This window comes from Pan troglodytes, chromosome 18 (genome assembly GCF_028858775.2).
Source record: "Pan troglodytes isolate AG18354 chromosome 18, NHGRI_mPanTro3-v2.0_pri, whole genome shotgun sequence".
NCBI lineage: Eukaryota > Metazoa > Chordata > Mammalia > Primates > Hominidae > Pan > Pan troglodytes.
In genome coordinates, this window is record NC_072416.2 from 37,064,071 (window position 1) to 37,074,346 (window position 10,276).

A 10,276-nucleotide genomic window follows, 5' to 3' on the forward strand; every position below is an offset into this window, starting at 1 on the left:
AACCTCCGCCTCCCAGGCTCAAGTGATTCTCGTGCCTCAGCCTTCCAAGTAGCCGGGACTACAGGCATGCGCCACCATGCCTGGCTAATTTTTAAAAGTCCTATATCATATAAGAACATTAGAGTTCTGGGATTATTTTTTGTTTGTTTAAGAGACAGGGTCTCACTGTATTACGCAGGCTGGGGTGCAGTGATGTGATCATGGCTCACTGTAGCCTGGAACTCCTGGGAAAAGCAATTCTCCCACCTCAGACTCCCCAGTAGCTGGGACTACAGGTGCTTGCCACCATGCCCAGCTAGTTTTTAAATTTTCTGTAGAGATAGGTCTCACTGTGTTGCCTAGTCTGGTTTCAAACTCCTGGCCTCAAGGGATCCTCCCCACTTGGCTTCCCAAAGTGCTAGGATTACAGGTGTAAGTGACCATGCCGGGACAAGAACATGAGACTTCTCTTACCATTTTTTTATATCTAAGTGGAATAGCATAGTATTATGTGTCAGTGTTGAATTATTTTAAAATATTATGCACTGAAACATGGTAATAATCTGGGTCAGTTTCTATCTTGACCTAGGTTTAAACATATTAGCTAACATGAGGGGCCCAAAATTAATAATGATTCCATACCATCTCCTTATTTATTTATTCATTGAGACAGAGTTTTGATCTCTCACAAAGGTTGGAGTGCAGTAGCACGATCTTGGTTCACTACAACCTCCACCTCCTGTGTTCAAGTGATTCTCCTGCCTTAGCCTCCCGAGTAGCTAGGATTACGCCCACCACCACAACCAGCTAACTTTTGTATTTTTAGTACAGATAAAGTTTCACCAGGTTGGCCAGGTTGGTCTTGAACTCCTGATCTCAAGTGATCCGCGGCCTTGGCCTCCCAAGGTGTTGTCATTACAGGCGTGAGCCACTGCCTCCAGCCACCATCTCCCTTCATTAAAAATATGTGAGCTGAAAATAATTTGAGGGAAGTTATTTTCATATAGTCATTTTATCAAACAGGGATTATATTAATGACTAGTATTAATATTTATTTTATCTAAAATTATGTCTGATTTTTCTAAATTCTCTGACTTGCTAATAATGTTAAACATTAGGTTTAATACATATAATTAGGTCTGTGTGGATGCACTATGTAAATAAAATTGTTTTTAACATTTTGTAAGGTCTGCTGCTTTACAAGTCTTATTATCTTTGCTCCATTTTTGATACCAAATTCTTAACTGTGATAATTAGGCTGGAGATAGCAAATCAAGGGTATGTTTATATAATCACTCTCAAGGATCTCAAGGGTCATTTTCTGGTTACATTATGAAAATTGTAAAAGGAATCAAGTATATATTCCAGATAATAGCTCTTGATAAATCATATACATCTATATAATAGCTATAGATATAGTTTAAGATTATATCTAGATATATTCACCAACTTTGTAATTTATCAAAAGGTTTTGGTTAAAATGTAAGACATTCCTCAATATAGAATTAGTTCTAAAAATTTGTTGCAATGAAGAATGTTAACAACTTACCTTCCTGTTTTCTCCGAATATGAAACAATTCAAGATAGACATAGAAATAAAGCATAATGAACTTTGGGAGGCCGAGGCAGGTGGATCACGAGCTCAGGAGATCGAGACCATTCTGGCTAACACGGTGAAACCCCATCTCTAATAAAAATATACAAAATTAGCTGGGCGTGGTGGTGGGCGCCTGTAGTCCCAGCTACTTCAGAGGCTGAAGCAGGAGAATGGCGTGAACCAGGTAGGCGGAGCTTGCAGTGAGCTGAGATCGCGCCATGGCACTCCAGCCTGGGCTACAGAGCCAGACTCCATCTCAAAACAACAACAACAACAAAAAAAAAAAAAAAAAAAAAAAACAGAAGTAAAGCATAATGAAATAAACATGTGAGCTCTGTAGCTCATGGTGTTGTTGGCATGGTGCTTAGCAACAGGGATTTTCCTACACTACACTCCAGTACAGGGCACAGAGCAGAAACTTTATTGCTAAATTTACCGCATAGCAGAGGCAGAACAGAATTCATTTTCACTGCAGGCTGGGACATCCTAAAGACAAAAAACATGGAATGGGTGATATGAGCTACCCTAGTTTATTTCTTTCTTCCAATATCTCCAGTCACCTCCACTATCGATCTAGTGAAAACAGGCGCAGGATCAGTGCTCTAAACGACATTCGATGTCCTTCAATATCTTTGTCAGTCTGAATTCAAAGGAAATATTTTAACTCAAGTAAAAAGAAGACTACAAAAGAAAGATAACCCGTATGGGGATAGCAGAATTTTTTGTTTTTGTTGTTGTTTTAAAATCTCTTGTTTTTGGCCACAGGCACTCTGAGCTAGAAGAAAATATTTAGGAGAAGGATGAGAAATCCTTCTGTGTTGAATAAGGGAATTACTTCCAGATGGCAATGGTGTAAATCTACTATGATAACAACTATATATATATATATATAAAATGAAATATGTTTATAGAAAATGTCTGGAATCTTTTTATAGTCTAGAGTCCTTCTCAATGGCCTTAATTTGCAAAAATAGCCTCAAATTATTTTATTTAATTAAAAACTGCAAGAGATTAACATTTTCTCCTCATAAGGTCCAGTCAAGTATTTTTCTTTTGAATGAAGAAAAAAAAATACATTGCCTGTAAAAAATTAATTTTTTGATTTAGTAGTTAGCAGTGAACAGTTGATATGGTTTGGATGTTTTATCCCCTCCAAATCTCATATTAAAATGTGACCTGTATTGTTGGATATGGGGCCTAGTGGGAGGTATTAGGTCATGGGGGCAAATCCCTCATGAATGGTTTGGTTCCCTCCCCTGGGTAATGAGTGGTAAAGAGTTTACAGGAGATCTAGTTGTTTAAGAGTGTGGCACCTTCCCTCTCTCTCTCTCTTGCTCCCTCTCTTGCCCTATGACATGCTGGCTCCCCTTCAAATTCTGCCATGATTGTAATCTTCCTGAGGCCCTCACCACAAGCAGATGCTGACACTATGCATTGTGTACAATCTGCAGAACCAAGGGCCAAATAAATCTATTTTCTTTATAAATGACCCAGTCTTAGTTATTTGTTTTACAGCAACACAAACACACTAACACACTGGTGAAAATCAACTTAAATACTTAAATACAGATAATATAAATTTAAAATGCAAACTAAGAGTTGTAAAATTTATATTTCCCCTTCAAAAATTAGCATTCTAAATTCTCTCCTTACTATTTGTTTTGCTTTATACACTTCCAACTTCCTATGCTCAAGTTTTCAGAAGACATTGAAGAACATCACATCATTAGAGAGAAGAAAAGGAAAAATTGGCTACAAAAATTAACCATACAGTGTATTGAATTAATAGAGTTTTGCTGAACAATTTTTATTAATGGAGTTTATATTTTTAGGTATAAATATTTTTCTGCATGATATATTTAGACAAAGATTTTTTTTTAAATATAGGATATTTGCAGCAAACGGTCCAAAGGATCCCAATTATTAAACAAAACACAAATATAAATTGATTACAGTATATCAAATATGCCTTAATAACTATTTTAGGTAGCTATAAAAAGTAGAGTTACAAGATTGAGAGGTACTTTGTCTTCTGTGAAGGCTTTAAAAACATGAAGCTACATTTCCCAGCATCAAAGATTTATGTGTAAGAGATTTGTCTTCATTTTGTTTTAATTAGACGAAACGATTTGCCCATGGGGCATCTAAACTCAGAATGAGTTTGACATCACAACACAGTTTATATTCTCTCAGGAAAAATGAAAGGAAACTAAAGGATTTTATTTTTCAGACATCAAATCACAAAACAAAACAGTCCAATTTTCTTTGGGTTCTCAGTTGTACATTTATGTCTTCAGGGTTTTAAAAACCACACCGTTTTGCATGCTTAAAAATAAAAGATTCGGGTCAAGAGTTCATCTTTGTAACATCTTTGCAATTTTTCTTTAAATCTCTAGGTCTAGAACTTTGCTAAAATAAAAAATATTTAGCGAGAAACAAGTTTACATGTGTTGCTTGCTGAAAGAAACTGCTAAAGGGAATGCATTAAGATATGGAACACAATTATGCAAAGTAAATACTCAATTGAACATGCCAGATGTTTCCTAAATTTAAATTGTTAAATGGCCATCGTGGAAGAATCATTTTAGTTTTAAATTCTGTAATAAGCAAAATAACTTTCTTACATAGAAACATTTGTTCCTTTGTGTATGAACCAAATCAAATATCATATAAAAATTATACATAAGATATGAATCATATATAATGTAGCTTATCCAAACATATTTTAGATGAAACTGTCAGTATTTTTTATATTATCAACATAGAACTGTTTTAAGATAAATAAATCATGTATTCATTTTTCATCTCAATCAATATTTTTATAAGAGATGACATAAGTTAGATGATTCAGCTAATCTACACTGAAAGCAGTGGATAAGTCAATTACAATTTTTGCTCAAATATGGAAAAAATCTGACTGATTATAATCAAAATCATTAACTGTCATTTACTTTTCCTGAAAGCTCTTTATTTAATATAAAATCTAGACATAAAGAAACTAATTTATCCTCTTAAGTGCTATAAACATTTTCTCTCATTTCATTTTTTTTTTAGTTGTCAATTTTGATAATGTTCAACTAGAAGTCACGAATAGGCAATCCACTAACATAGGTTCACAGTTCTCATATATTTTTGAAACATTGAAATCAACCTGTCCCCAACTCCACTCCAGAGGCTAATGTCGAAATACCTGCTGAAAGCAATGCCAAGCCAATATCTCTGAAATATAAAGTTGGCTATTATAATTCTCTTCATGATTATATTTATATTTTTATGTATATATGAGAGACAGAGCAAACATTACACATGAAAAATAATACATTTTACTTAAAAACATGTTAAGGTCTCCTGGGTGTGGTGGCTCATGCCTGTAATCCCAGCACTTTGGGAGGCCGAGGCAGATGGATCACGAGGTCAGGAGATCGAGACCATCCTGGCTAATATGATGAAACCCTGTCTCTACTAAAAACACAAAAAAATTAGCCGAGAGTGGTGGTGGACGCCTGTAGTCCCAGCTACTTGGGAGACTGAGGCAGGAGAATGGCATGAACCCAGGAGGCAGAGCTTGCAGTGAGCCGAGATCGTGCCACTGCACTCCAGCCTGGGCGACAGAGCGAGATGCCATCTCAAAACAAGCAAACAAATAAAACATGTTAAGGTCTATAAGGTCTACAACTTAGTCATTTCTTAACTACACGACCTTGGGTGGGCCACTTAGTTTCTCATTACTTTGGTTTTCTTTCTTGAAAAGTGAAGAATTGTTTTCTTCACAGTTATCTCATAATTGTTTTCTGAAAATGTAAAACACTAGAAACATTGCCTGGCATTGAGTAAATTATTAGTTTTTATTATTAGTACTGATTCATATTTTTCCTACTTAAAATTAGATAATGACTCCTCATATTCTGCATGATTTTATAGGATATAAGTTTAGATACAAATCAAGACATATTTGATATAATGTTCTATACATTCAACCTCAGATTTATTCGATGAAACCCCACATTTCTCTCTATTTGATAGCATAGGTGACATTCACATCCTATTTTGCCTCATTATTGAACAGTGTCTTACCTAATTTTCTAGATGTCATAATTTATTTACTCTTGTCTTGTTTTCATGATGGTGTGTATACTGCATATTTTGAGACATAGTACATTTAATTGAGTTATTTTCTTGCTCAAAAAGAAAGCTAGTTCCACCTCCATTGAATCTTCAGTTTAAACTTAGAATTTAAAATAAAAAAACTGTTCTATGGCAATGATCATAAACTGGCAAATTGGTATCTCATGGGTTGGATTAAGGCTGACTGACAGAATGACCTTGAAGGGCCATGTGTGTGCATGTTTACTCACCTTAAAATAAAAGAATTTTCTGTATGGGTTTATTTTACTAAGATTAGTGAGCCTTTTAAAAGAGTCAGGTGCTTCTGATTCATCATATATGTCCCTGCCCAGTCTCTCTGTACTCACAAATCAGTCTGAGTGATGTAATATCATTTGAAGGTAGACTGTGATAAGTTAAAGCTGCATATTATGAACTATGAAGTAACTACGAAAATAAAAAGAGTTACACCTAAAACCTAATAAAGAAAAAAAAATCATAAAAATCAACATAAAGCAGAAAAAAATATGCATCAGAAAAGCATATGATAAAATAGAAAATAGTGAGATGTTAGATTTAAAACCAACAATACAATAATTATTTTGGAAGAGTAGATGAAATATAAATTCGAGGCTACCAATTTTAAGTGGATTTTGAGGACAGTCACTGTATTCTTAAGAAAGTTCTATTAATTTTGCAAATACTTTGAGGGGTATAAAAATAGAGATATAATAAATTGTATACTAAAGACAATAAGTGATGATTAAGTACTTTAATTTATCACAGATGCTACATATTTCCGAAATCCAGTAGAAATGTAATCAATTTGTTTGACAGAACTTCAGTCTGTCTATTAACAAGTCTTTCAGATCAAAATTAAAGAAAATCATATTGTATACTTGAGCGATGTCCTTTATAGAGTCTTCATCCTCGGTCATAGGCTCAATTGCATGTGTCTGGTAAGAATTATAAATAATATGACAGTTATTTCAGTTAATATGTTCTGTTAATCTATTTCAATTCAGAAAAAAAACACCTATTTAGTTTTAGGATCTAATATATGTGAACAAATTTGGGAGGATTTCTTTAATAATCTATATGCATTCTTTGTTTTACATTCTCTCAAGCAAACATATGACATGGACAAATATGTGCAAACACAAAATCACTGCAGTATATTAGAGTGGAAATGCAATGGCAGCATTATTTTTCAGTAAGTTCAGTAAAATATTTGAGTCATGCTGAGTACAAAATACTTTGTTAAGGCTAATTAGGTTGCAGATTATAAAATGCCCTAATAGTACCAATAAATTAGACTCATCTTTCTCAAAAGAAAGTGACTAATAATATTTTGTTGCTGAGTTAAACAGAATAAATGTCTAAGAACTTAGCCAGAAGGCTGAGATTTTAATTAGTTATTAAGGTGTTCAGGTTAATGTAAATCAGATTTGCCTTTCTAGATAAAGAATACAGATTGACAGTGGCATTAACATTGTCATTAAATCTTAAATAAACACTAATTTCCCAGTGCTTGCAAGAATCTGACCTGGAAAAAGATGAAAAAAAGGAAATACTATAGAGTTTTTTGTCAATTATCAAGCTTTTCCTTTGTGTTTTGTTTATCAGATATATAACCTTTGAAATTGAAGCTGATAATCAAATGAAATCGTTTTTAAAAACTACTTGTTGGAGTCAAATGACTACTCTTGGCTTTTCTTTCTTTTTTTCCATTTCCATTTATAATAGCCAAAAAAAGTTTCTTGTCACTGTTTCTAAATAACACCATGACCTCCTGCTCACAAATTAAAATGTATTGCAATTCTCTAAATAAGAACAATCTACCCTTTCTAAAATTTCAAATTAAATGTGCTTTATTTTTAGTATAGTGACCTACCCTGCATGTATAAATTAAATGTAAGAAACATTTTATGTTTAGTAGGCTTGAAAATGAGACTATTTTTCCCTTATTTTTTCTCCTTAAAACTTATTAATTCCTTTTTATATTCTAGATCTATAAATACTAAAATATTCTATCTATTAACTGCTCTAATCTTTATGTAACAGTGTAGGTTCTACCCATGTAACAGATGAGGAAACCAAGGAGCACAGTTATTTACTAACTCGCACAAGGCAAGTTTCAAAATTGTCTTTGAAAATAATGATTGCTTTTAAGGTTTATTCTATAATGGTTTAAGATCATGGGTTACAGAAATAGAACAACAGTGTCTAATTACTAGTTCTAATAATTCTTATCGGATTTGTTGAGATTTTATACACATACATGTTTGTTTTTGTGTATAAATATATATATAACAATGTATTACACATATGAATTAACTGTTTAATATGTGTGAACTATTATATTCATTACTTGGCATTAATGTTTAGGTTGTTTCGATTTTACCCTCAAAATGTAATGACTTTTTGAGAGCCTATATCAAATTATTGGAAATCCAAATGTATTTTTAAAGGGATTAGGGATTCTTAGTATTTGAATATGAATTGTGAAGATTAGTATTGAAAAAACTCTTGGTAACTTAGCAGGAGTAGCTGCAAAGGTGTTCCTTCTTTTCCTAAATGAATTATAAAGTATAAGAGTATTAAAGTCTACTTGTTTTTACTGCTAAATATATATATATGTATATATATATGTATATATACATATATATATATGTAGAATTTGAAGCTTTAGTTCATCTAACTACGATTCCTCTCTCAGAGCCTTTCCTGAGGAAATTTTTTTTTTGGTGGAGAGACTGAGAACACGAGGTGCACAGTGACCAGCTAAAGGGAGAATGAGGCAGTTCCAAAATGAATTATAAAGTATACGAGTATTAAAGTCTACTTGTTTTTTATTGCTAAAGTTGTGTATATATATACATATATATATACATATATATATACATACATATATATGTGTGTGTATATATATATATATATATGAAAATGTAGAATTTGAAGCTTTGGTTCATCTAACTGTGATTCCTTTACCAGAGCCTTTCCTGAGGAAATTTCTTACCCTGGGCCGTCTGTCCTGTGTGTCTGTCCTCCTTGTGGTCAGTTATTTGCACAGTGGCTCTGACCTGGCAGCCCACCTCTGGGTCCCCACTCCCCCAGAACTTCCCAGTCTGCCTTCTCCTGCCAGACACCCTGAGGCAGCTGTGTCCCCCAGACATAGCCTGGATGGGTGTGCACCTGTCCCCACCACCGTCTGTCACCTCTGCTCCACACCTGACCAGTGGCCAGCACCACACTGGGGTTGACTGCCTTCACCGTGTCCATGCCTGCTCCGGCAGTGGGAGCTCAGTGCCAGGCTGTGGGGGGCATCTTGGAAAGCAGAGGTGTCCCTGCAGGATCTCTATGAGACTCTGTGTTGTCGGTGGCCGCGCTGGTTTCCCCGGAGTAGCGCCCGATGTCACTGCCGAGACCTTAACGGAAGGTGCGCGTCCAGTCCTCGCACTGCTGTGTGTTCTGGTCAGAATGGAAGTGGTGGCCTCCACTAGGAGCTTCTGTGCTTTGGGAGAATTTGTCCAAACCGTGGTCCCGTTTGTTCTCCAATCCTGTGTGGACACCATGACCCAGTTGTGTAAACACAGACCCCTTGCAGCTCAGAGGCTGCCCTCTGAGAGTCACCATCGTGTCGCTTTGGGGAAAAGACGAGCCCGCCCGGTTCCTCTCTGTGCACCTCATGCCTGGGGCTCCGTCCCGTCCTGGGTGGGTTTTCACCCGCACCGCTGGCCCCTCCCCCGGGAGCGTTGGTGGAGCCGGCTTTCTCAGCCAGGAGCCTGTTGCTGGGTCAGCGGCTGGAGCTCAAGGTCGGCTCAGGGGACTTTCTCGTGCTGGAGGTTGGCTGCGGAGCAGCCTGCGTTTCTCGGAAAACAGGGCCCAGGGCCTGCTCCACGCCGCTGTCCACGTCTTCACCATCCCCTCGTTGCAGGTTCGAGGCCGAGCTCAGACCTGTGGAGCAGAAGCTGAGTGCGCTGCGGTCCCCGCTGGCCCAGAGGCCCTTCTTCGAGGTGCCCTCACCCCTGGGCGCCGTGGACCTGTACGAGTATGCATGCGGGGATGAGGACCTGGAGCCACTGTGACGCCACCCATGAGAACGTCGCCACAGGGCCGCTCCACACGTGCCACGGCCACCACTGGGACACCGCCGCTTGTGTAAAAACTGTTGTCTTTTGTGGAAAATGAGTGCGTTTGCATGGAATGATAAATTTTTATTTATTCACAGAAGCGTGTTGATTGCTGCTGTGGGTTTGTGGCTGGACCTGCCTAGAGCTCTGTGCCCGGGGGACACGTAGGGCCGCTCGTGAACAGGACAGGTTCCCACACTGACACCCTCCGGCACTTGCCGTTCCCGACTTGACCTGGCCTCAGTTCCGGGGCCTGCATCTTTCTGGAAAGGGTCTGTGTGGGCACAAGGGGGACCGGCGGCTCCCGGGCGCCTCGCCAGTCCTAGACAGGAGCCTCCGCCACGGCCGATATGAATGTTTTGTGTAAATGTACAAAAGCGTTTCTGGCGATCACACTTGTATTTTTGAATGAATGTTTGGAGGATTTTTCAGTCACGGGCTTGGCTCCCTCAGCCACAGCATG

The 10,276-nt window shown here is 37.2% G+C and overlaps 1 pseudogene across 1 annotated transcript; it reads left to right on the forward strand.

Annotated features, from left to right (window-relative positions):
- Positions 1-8,960: 8,960 nt before the first annotated feature.
- Positions 8,961-9,910, forward strand: LOC104004617 (uncharacterized; annotated as a pseudogene). Its single transcript, XR_008539749.1, has 3 exons — positions 8,961-8,996; positions 9,120-9,266; positions 9,310-9,910. The product of XR_008539749.1 is annotated as an uncharacterized LOC104004617 (transcript).
- Positions 9,911-10,276: the final 366 nt, after the last annotated feature.